This window comes from Quercus robur, chromosome 12, assembly GCF_932294415.1.
Source record: "Quercus robur chromosome 12, dhQueRobu3.1, whole genome shotgun sequence".
In the NCBI taxonomy this organism is placed as follows: Eukaryota; Viridiplantae; Streptophyta; class Magnoliopsida; order Fagales; family Fagaceae; genus Quercus; species Quercus robur.
The window spans coordinates 21,290,668-21,298,865 of NC_065545.1; positions in this window are offsets into that span (position 1 = coordinate 21,290,668).

Consider the following 8,198-nt stretch of genomic DNA (forward strand, 5'->3'; position numbering starts at 1 on the left):
CCCTAAGGATGAAAATAAGGTAATTGGGTCAAGGAAGTCCAATGAAGTTAGTAAAAGCCTATGGGAATGCAGAGTTCGTAAAAGGGCCAAGGAAGCCCAAAGAAAGCAAGTGGGCCAAGGATGCCCAAGAGAAAGACAAAAGGGATACAGGAGCCCATAAGTAGGAAAACCAATGGCCATACCAAGCCACTAGGGGAAAAAGTAAACGGCTGGCCTAAAGAGACCTAGCAAGATTGAGTCATTACAGTAGGAATAACAAAACAATATGGTAGGAAATGAGGGAAATCAAGAAGTGGGCCAAAGAAATATAAGGCTCATCATCAAATAAGGCCCAGCTCCTAAAAGGAGCAGGAAATCAAAAAACAACCCACATAAAAGGTTAAAGAAAACAGACGGTAGGCTATGCAGGCAAGCCTCTAGACCACGGTAAACGAAAGAGCAGCAGACATATTTTGGACACATATGGAAAGAAGGCACGCGCAAGGCCCAGGCACCACTAGCTTGTACCTAGCCAATACAGGGTATGGTGAGGTTGGGGGTCAGAGATTCAGAAGGCATGGTTTGGTGGTGGGGAGAGGGAAAAAATCTATTTTTGAGGTTCCGGCTCAGGCTCTTTCGGGGAAGTGTCCTGCTGGGATAACTTACTACCCAAAAGAAGCAAGCTGAGTTAGAACCACTAGGTGCATACCATGAGGGATAGGAAGAGAGAAAGAACCCAGACCGTAACAGAAAAGGGTGCCATGACAAACAAACAAACAAAATACCCTTCTTTGTCTGGTGATGAGGGGATGGCACACAGACGGATCAGTGGTGGTCGGCTAGTACACCCAGACTAGACAAAGGAGGTTAAGGGTTAAAACAGTAAAATCCGGTCATGGTAGGCACTATAAAAAGAGAATCTTGCCGTGAACAGAAAAACAGAGCAACAACAGGAACCATAACTAAGAAATAGGAATTTGAAAAAGAGACACCAAGAAATAGAAAAGAAACGAGTGGGAGGGAAAGAAAGAAAACAACCAGAAAGAAAATAAAGTGAGAATTAGAACGGCAGGCATGCACCGATAGATGGATTCCCTCTCTCCCTCGCAAAATCTTTCTCTCTGTTAAAGGGCCTCTGTGCATAAACCATTCAGGTCTATTTCTCTCAGGGCAGTTAATCTCCACGGCAGGACTTTTCCTGAGAGATTAATTGCGTTGAGAAAGAATGTTCTTTCCTCTCTAGTTTTGCTCATGCGGACCAGATTTTAGTTGATTTCTTCATCTTCTGATTAACCCATACATATTACTATTTGTCCCCCTTTTGTTCGTTCATTTCCTTCTGTAAAAGTGATTATTATTACTATAATTGTGTTTAAGGATTGTTTGGTCATTTCCTACTGAGTAGCCAGATATTTTATTTATTTTATTATTATTATGTCTGTCTGCCACAACTTATCTGAAACAGCTCTGCTTGCCGCAAGCACGTTCCTGGCAAACCAGGCTTAGTTTGCGCATAAGCCAAACCAACTTGAGTTGCAGCTGGATCGGTCCCAACTCCCTTATCCAGAAAACTTTGGCCTAGTGCAGCAAGAAGCAGCCCAACACCACTAGCACAACCCACCACTAGCACAGCCCACCACTTCACAATGGCAAGCCCATGAACCCCAAGGATGAGGGAGAATGTAATTGGGTCAAGGAAACCCAAAGAATTCAGTGAAAGCCCAAGGGAATGCAAAGTTAAGAAAAGGACCGATGAAGCCCAAGGAAAGCAAATAAGCCCGGGATGCCCAAGGGAAAACAAATGGGACACAAGAGCCCGCCAATGATATAATAAAAGAACCAATGGCCGTACTGGGCCATTGGGAGAAGGATAAACGGCAAGACCAAAGAGGTCCAGCCAGATTAAGGCAAAACAACTTCGCAGCAGGAATGATAGAATGGTATGGTAGGAGATGGTAGTAGGAAAAAAGGGTGGGCTGAAGAAAAGCAAAGCCCACCGTCAAGCAAGGCCCAGCCCCAGAATAGGGCAAGCCATAAAGGAAAGGGAAACCAGGAAACAGTCAAAAACGGATGGCAGACTGTGCAGGCCAACCACGGCAAATGCATGGGCAGCAGACAGATTTTGGACATATATGGAAGAGAGGCACACGCAAGGCCCAGACCTCACCAGCCTATACCTAGCCAATACAGGACACTATGAGGTCATGGGTCAGAGGTAAGAAGGGTATGGTTTGACGGTGGAGAGAAGGCAAAAACCTATTTTTAAGTTCCTGCTAGGGCTCTTTTAGGGGATGTGTCCTGCTGAGATGACATACCACCCAAATGAGCAAAATTGAGTTAGAAACACTAGGTGCATGTCATGAGGAATAGGGAGAGAGTATCCACCCACACCATAGCAGGAAAGGGTGTCACGGCAGACAAACAAACAAAATAGTCTTCTTTTGTCTGGCGATGGGGAGTGGCACATAGACGAACCAATGGTGGTCGACAGGTACACCCAGACCAAACAAAGGTGGTTAAGGGCTAAAATAGTAAAATCCGGTCACGACAGGCACTATAAAGAGGCCATTGCCGTGTATAGGAAGGGGGACAACAAGCACCACAGTATTGGAAACTTGAAATCCAGGAAATAGAAAACAAGGATTAAGAAAAAGAAGTAGAAAGAAAAAAGATAAGAAAGGGGAAATATTAGAAAATGAGGAAAGAAAAAGATAGAAAGTTAGAATGGCAGGCATGCATCAATAAGTTGATTCCCTCTCTCCCTCTAAAAATCTTGCTCTCTGCTAGAAACAAAGGGTGATCTTGTGTACCAATCATTCAGGTCCGCTTCTCTCAAAATGATTAATTTCCACAGTAGGATCTCCCTGAGAGATTATTCACTTTGAGAAGAGGCATTCTTCCCTCTCTAGTTTTGGTCCTACGGATCAGATTTAATCTGATTTATTTCCTCTTTCAATCAACTCATATACTACCTAGTTGTTGCCCTTATTTTTCTTATAAAATAATTGTTAAACTATGATTATCTTTTCTTAAGTAGGGATTATATGTTTACCTTAATAAAGATCTCAAAGTACTTTATTTTATCTTGTTATTATCAAATATGCCTGCCACAACCCATCTGAAACAGTTTTGCCCGCCGTAAGTGTGCTCCTGGCAGACGAGGCATAGTTTGCACACAAGTTAGATCAAATTGAGTTGCAGTTGGACTGGTCTTAACTCCTATACTCAGAATACTTTGGCTCAATACCGTAGGAGGCAGCCTAGCCCACTTTAACCAAAAAAGGCCCGCTACACCGAGTAATAGAGCAAACTTTCAAATGAATCTTCCAAAGTCACATCTATATTCTATATATATCTAAAAGCTAAGACATAGAATTTAATATTGCTATACTCTTGTTGAGCTACGTCATACTTTAAAAAAAAATTCATTTATGATTTTTCTATTTTATTTTATATAAAATAATTAAATATAGTTCATGGACAAACCTATTAATGCACTCCATTACTATTCAACATGTTACTATTCATTTGTTTTAAATGCAAATATTTGACTATTTAGTTACTTAAATTGATTTCAACTTTTCATTTTCTTTTTTCTATTTCAAATAATTGTTAAAATTGAATAATTCATTATCTTTTTAGTGAATAATTCATTATCTTTTTAGTGGATATATGCACATGTTTGACTATTCATTACAAATGTTACTATTTATTAGATGCAAATATTTGATTATATTCAACTACCCAAATTGATTTCAACCCTTTGTTTTCTTCTTTCCAATTTCAAGTAATTGTTAAAATTGAATATTTAAAATTTTCATCTTCCTATTCTAAAAATAAAAAAAAAAAAAAAAAAAAACTCTTCTTCTCTTCCTCCAACCTTTGCCCCCCCCCCCCCCCCCCCCTCTCTTTGCCTCTTTATCTCCCTACAACTCTTTACTTTATTGTTAAACTTCCTTCATCATTTTCTCTTTCTTATTTTTTGACTCTTCTTTTCCCCATCTTATTTTGTATAAATTTGATATCAGTTATTCCATTCAATCCATATTTTTTTTCACACAAAAACTGTGAGTACTCTCTCTCTCTCTCTCTTGCTTGATTTTTGTTCTTTCCTATAACTCTAATTTAGGTTGATGGTTTTTTTATTTAATTTTTTGTCTTGTATTTTTTAAATTTCTTATCACAAATCACTCTATAGCTTTGATTGAATTTTGGTTTGGGTTAATATGTAGTTTTTTTTTTTTTTAATAGAAATTTGAGTTTATACATGGCTACAAATTTGAATGTGCCTACCAATGGACTTCCACTAAACAGAAATGTATTCACAATGTTTTTAGCTTCATATACTTCTTTGGTAATGTGAATTTGAGAAAGAGAAAATAGTAGGCAAATGATGTATGGTCTTTCATAATCCCCTATGTCTTGAAGAAAGTGAAGGACATATTAGTCTCCCTTCTATTGGAATTTTGTATAGAAAGCATTTTGCTATAAGTTCCTTGACTTTTTGTATTGTTGCTGGGATTGAAAGTTCTCTTCTGCCTGGCTAAACAACTAGAGATAGACATACAAATACTTTTGGAGAAGGCTGATATGGCTCTTAAAAAGTACAAGATGCATATGGTTGTGGCAAATGAGGTTTTAACTTGCAAAGACGAGGTTGTAGTTGTTACAAGCAATGAAAAGATATCAGTTCGCCGTTACAAGACTCAAGTTGATGATGTTGTGGAGAATCCCCTAATTAGACTTTTTGTGGAGTGACATTCAGCTTATGTTGAGAAGCCGGATTTATGATATCTAAGCCTAAAATATCATCAACTGTTTAATATAACAGACATTTACCAAAAATTGCTCTATGGTTGCTGGTCCTTATGATAATCATTTGGATTATCTGTTATGTTGACTTGCCTCTATAGTCTACACTGTGACAAAAAATTAATAAAATTGTTTTATTTGTAGAGTATCAAAAAAGTCAAAAAATATTCTGTGTAGTAATTTTGTATTGTTGAATCTCATGTGTCTGGTTAAATTTCTTTTAGAAATCTTATGTGTTTTTCTCAAATCTATTTGTTATTTTTATTTTGGTCATTTTATTACAAATAATTAGCATCTCCACCATCAAATTTTTAGTTAATTTAAACTTTCTTGGTAAGTTTTTACTTTGCTTAGTTGATCATCTTTACTGAAAATGCCAAAAAGAGAATAAGATAAAATATAATTTACTCTAGAGCATCATTATGCTATTAATGTATTTATGTATAGGTACTTAAGGAATTTTTTCTTTTTGCATTTTATTTTATTTTATGTTTCGACTTTATGAGATATGATTTATTGATAATGATTGTAGAGGGCCTTTTTGTGGTTAAAGTGGACTGGGCTGCCTTCTGCGGTATTGGGCCCAAGTATTCTGAGTAAGGGAGTTGAGACTGGTCAACTGCAACTCAATTTGGTCCGGCTTGTACGCAAACTATGTCTTGTCTGCCAGAAGCACGCTTACGACGGGCAGAACGTGGTGCTTATCCTCTGTTTCTGCCGCAGAAGTAACTTTTCCCCAGTTTCTGCCGCAAAAGGAGCTTTTTTCCAATTTCTGCCGTAAAAGGAACTTTTCTCTAGTTTCTGCCACAGGACTGACTTTTTTGCTATGTAGGAAACTTTCTGCTGTGTGATAAAGCATCCTGCTCTGCAGTAAAACTCTCTGTTGTGCATTTGAAGTTGTTCGCTGTGCATTAAAGCCTTCTGCTGTGCAGTAAACCTTTCTGCCGTGCAGTAAACTTTCTACCGTAAAGCCTTTTGCTGTGCAATAAAGCTTTCTGTTGTAAAGCCTTCTACTGTGCAATAAAGCTGTCTACCGTGCATTAAAGCTGTCTACTGTGCATTAAAGCTGTCTGTTGTGCTTTAAAGCCTTCTGCTGTGTAGTAAAGCCTTCTGCTGTGAATGACTACTCTTCATTTTTACTGCAGAAATACTTTTCTACTTCCTGCACATAAACAAATCTAAAACCCCAAAAAAAATACCCATCAAACAAATGTTAGTTTAAATGGGTTAGCATATTCTCAAATATATACATACATTTATGAGTATATATCCTTATACATATTTACATATATATATATATATAAAATATTTTGCAGAACATGAGAAACAAGATATATGTATATATACTTGTGGCATGATAATGATTAGTTTGTGTCAAAAGTAAAACACGTAATAACAAATAAAGAAGAAAGCTTTAGCTAGTATAATAGCTAACACGGTAAATATAGTGAAAAGGTGCTACAAAAGAATAACTAGTATAAAAAGTAAATATACCACAGCAGGACAACTGATGCAGCAAATGTGATAAAAACGTGCTACGGCAGAATGACTAAATACAGCAAATATAATTTATAATGAGAGAAATCAAATATATTTGCAATTAAAATCAAGTATTGAATCTTCCCACAGGATAAGTAAACCAAGAAAGAAACCAAACTCCAACTTGAACAAACTTGTCATAGGTTTTTGCCATCAAAGTTGTGCATTTTGGAGAATAGGCCTAAATGGCTACAAGCTATTACTTTTGGGGACATCAAAGAGTGGGTTTGCTAAGAGGGAGGGAAAAGATGGTCTATTGATGCATGCCCCTATTCCTACCATATTTTCTCTCTTTGTTTTACCACTTTCTTTCTTTCTTTCCGTTCTTTCTTTACTCTTAGTTTCTTATTACTCTCCTGTCGTGGGTTGTTCCCCCTTTTTGGTCTTTCCTTTTCCTGGGTACCTCTCTCTGGGTGCTTACTACTCTCTTACGATGGGTTTTCCCCCTTAAGTGCTTCCCTCCATTGGGTCTCCTTCTTTTAGTGTTTTTCTCTCTTTCCCTGTTTTTTCCTCCTCCTCCTGGTCCCCTTTTTTCTACCGTGGTTACCTTCCTTTTATAGCAAATTGATTCAATGAGATTTCTCCCTTTTACCCACCAACTGTTTTTGCTTTGTTGTGGGCATCCTTTCAAGATTATCCACTCACCCATTAGTTGCCCCTGCCATTGCTCAGTACATGTTTGCTACAATGCTACTCATTTCACGACAAAATTCCATTTTGTTTGTTCCCCCTGTATACCTCTACCTCTATGTGACTAAATAAGGATTGGGCTACCTCACTACCTAGCTCTATGGCATGCATCTGATGGTCCCAACCATTTATTACTTCTTTTGGGTAAAATACTATCCCAGCAAGATATATTTCCAAAAGAAGTCACGGTAGGAAACTAAATATAGACCCTCTTTTCCCCCCACCACCAAACCAAACCCTCTGAATCCCCTTGACTGTGGGCCCACCTCCCTTGTATTGGCTGGGTACAGGTTAGTGGTGCCTCGACCCTTCTGTGTTTGTCTCCCACGCCGTTTCTGCCGTAGCAGATTAGCTTTGTTTTGTTCTGTTGCGTGGCTGTCTTATTTCTTCACGCGTTTCCTGCTGTGTTTTGTCATTTCCTTTAGTTTGACTCTTCCTTCATGCAATTCCAGCTGCTGACACTTCCTGCTGTTCCTTGTTTCTTTTCATCTTGCCTTTTCATTTTAGTTCTCACGCCTATCTTTTATACAAAAGGATTTAGGCCTTTGTGGGCCAAATAATGTTGACTGGATCAAAAGGGTCTTGGGCCCAATTTATCTTCATCTGCCGAAGCCATTTTGTTAGGGAACTATATTCTGTGGCAGATCTATATTCTACGGCAGATTTGCGTTTTGCTATAGATTGCTTTCCCTTGCATTTCTTTCTTTAGAGCTCTCTTGCTCTTTGGTCTTCTTGGTGGGCCTTTGGGCCTTGCTTTTCATTGGGCTTTCTTCCTCATGGGCTTTTGGATATGGATTTGTGAAAATGGGCATCAACATTCAGCCCCCTAAGCATATGGATTGCTCCTTCAATTTGTATGCGAAAACTCATGCAGTTTTCTTTCGTGGGTTGTTTCACAACTCACATGCGAATGCCTCTCTTCTTTTCTTCGCGGGCCTGTTGTTTCAACCTTTACTCTCCTTAGGCAAATCATTCTCTTTCTTTCTGCAAGTTCATGACCCTCCAAGGGTAGCCAAAAAAAGTTTCTCTTCATGCGGGTGGTGGTTTTGTTGCTGTCACCCCAAAGAGTTTATAGCAAACTTTGCCTCTTTTGGGCCTGCTGTATGCTTTCCTTCTTCCAAATTTCAGTAGTCAAGTACTATCATTGGGTTTGTACTTATGCTGTTTTGGGCTTCCTT